This window comes from Egretta garzetta, unplaced genomic scaffold (genome assembly GCF_000687185.1).
Source record: "Egretta garzetta isolate BGI_Z169 unplaced genomic scaffold, ASM68718v1 scaffold728, whole genome shotgun sequence".
NCBI classification, from domain to species: Eukaryota; Metazoa; Chordata; class Aves; order Pelecaniformes; family Ardeidae; genus Egretta; species Egretta garzetta.
In genome coordinates this window covers 27,698-29,898 of record NW_009260504.1, presented here as the reverse complement: position 1 = coordinate 29,898, position 2,201 = coordinate 27,698, and the positions used below count along the sequence as shown (strand labels likewise).

Here is a 2,201-nt window from a genome sequence, read left to right as displayed (position 1 = left end):
GCACACCCGTGGGTGCTTTGCGTAATTGTGGCAATTTGGTTTCCGAGAGCAAAGTCTCCCAGGGAAGTCAAGGGCAGTGAAGTGAACCGTGCGCTCCGCCGCAGAGTGTGTGTGTGTGTGGAAAAGGGGTGGAAAGCCAGGAGCACTGCAGGCAGGGAGCGAATAAACAAGACTCTTGTTCTTAGAAAACTGCCAGAAGCGCCAGCGGCCGCCCGGGCAGCTCCCTGCGCTTCCGCCGCCGCGCGGGGTGCAAGCGAACCTCGCCACAACACCCCGGCAGCGGGCAGGCTGACTTCTGCAGCCAGGGCATCGCCTGCCGTGGGGTGGACAGGGCCAGGGGTGACGAGGAGGGAAGCTCCTGGGCTTTTCCACACTTTCTTTACAGATTTTAGCACATTTCGCCTTCTCTTCCGCAGAAGGGAGGCGTCCCCCTAACCAGAGCCGCTGGAAAAGGGCGCGCTTCACCCCAGGGCACCTGGGTCTGGCTTGGCTCCTTGGCCCAGGGAGGGAAAGGCCCCTCAGCCCACGCCGGGCCTGCAGCAGGGGCTGGACACGGTGGCAGAGGCTCCCCCCGTCCCCACCACTGGCTTTTTGTCTCTGCCAGAAGCGGAAGTGCTGGCCGGGCTTACGGGAACACAACAAGCACAAGATCTGGTGCGAGGGTGAAGGAACTGCGGCCCAGGAAGGGGATGACTCAACAGCCGGCCCCTCGCAGGCTGTTGTTTACCTCAGCCTCGGGTCACAGCACCAAAACCGCACCAAACCGCGCCCCAGGACCCTGCAGAGCTCCCCGCTGCTCCCACCACCGAGGGAAGCCCACCCCGCTCCTGCTCAGACAACACCCGAAGCACGGAGCCAGTGCCACAGAAAGCGAGGCACTTCAGCTCCACAAAGCAACTGAATGCACCCAGCAAATGCTTTTGAAACCCATCTTTATTTAAATAAGACTTTAAATACATTACATAAAACATTAAGAGCGAAACCAAAAATCTGTTGCTTCACAGGGCATTAGGCAGCAGCCGCTAGCGACACAGCAGCTCTGCGGCTCCATCTGCAATGATATTTGTGGCGTTAGTCCAAAATCCATCCCTTGTCAAGTTTAACCCAAGGTTAAGGGTTCCTTCGAGTACACTAGCCTGGTGCCATGGGGCTTGTAGGGTACCGGCACCCGCCAGGCCCGGACTGCAGACCTCCAGCCTTGAAGTCGCTCTTCAGTTACTCCTGCGGCTCCAAGTCAGCTTCCCCAACTCCCTGTGCCACCAGGAGCCAGGACTGCCTAGAGGGCAGGCGCCATCGCCCCGCGCCATGTCACAGCTGGCTCCCGGTGCCTCGCTGCGTGTAGGACTGCGGGAGGCAGCGCGAGAGTTACCGTCCACGGGGAATGAAGAGCAGCTGGACTGAGGAGTGATCCGGGCAGTCTCTGGACCGAGAGGCCGAGTCCCTTGGCTTAACTTGGAACATCTGGTTACTCTTAGCTTCAGGCTGGACCATGCCAAACGCCCGATTTACCTCTGTTAAATGAGGGACAGCAAGACGAGATAGCATGGGCTCTTGTCAGTTTATTACATCACTGAATTACACTAGTCCAGACTGAACAGTGGACCCAAGATTGTTACATTACACAAACCGGCTGGTTTTAAACTTATGACAAGGGAGAGATGGGAACTTCATGGTAAGGAAATCTTCTTGCATAAAGCTTCAGTGACCCACAGGCACTTAAAACCCATGGACTTTCAGCTGGTCGTCTTTAGCCAGTCCAATCTGCAAGAAAGAAAATGCACCTTGCAGCGCGCCGGAGCGGAGAGGCCTCTGCGCATGTCCGTACGCCACCTCCGCTGCAGACGCCGGAGAACCATCCATTTCTGCTCCCCCCTAAAGTGCGGAATGAAGATTAGACCGCGACTGCAAAACCCTGCTGGAAGGCGTTCGCCTCAAGGAAGAATTTCAAGAAGAACGGCAAGAGCTTGCTCCACCAGCCTGCTCTTTCAACGCTAAGGAAGTTAGAACCCGGGTGGTTATTAACACAGAGACTCGCGTTTAATTAGAAATGCAGCTAGCAGGCACAGCCGACCGAGGATGCCCTACCTCTACGAGGAACTGGCATATGTTCTTGCGCTGGTCACCTTGCAGCTGAATCACTTCTCCATATTCGGGGTGTTCAATTACAGTACCATTGCAGGCAAATTTCTACGAGGAAGAGC

At 56.5% G+C, this 2,201-nt stretch overlaps 1 long non-coding RNA gene across 1 annotated transcript; it reads right to left on the bottom strand.

Annotated features, from left to right (window-relative positions):
* Nucleotides 1–1,539: 1,539 nt before the first annotated feature.
* Nucleotides 1,540–2,195, bottom strand: LOC104131384. The gene is made up of 2 exons (XR_692032.2): nt 2,086–2,195; nt 1,540–1,761 (listed from the first exon to the last, which is right to left on the bottom strand). It is a non-coding gene; the product is annotated as an uncharacterized LOC104131384 (long non-coding RNA).
* Nucleotides 2,196–2,201: the final 6 nt, after the last annotated feature.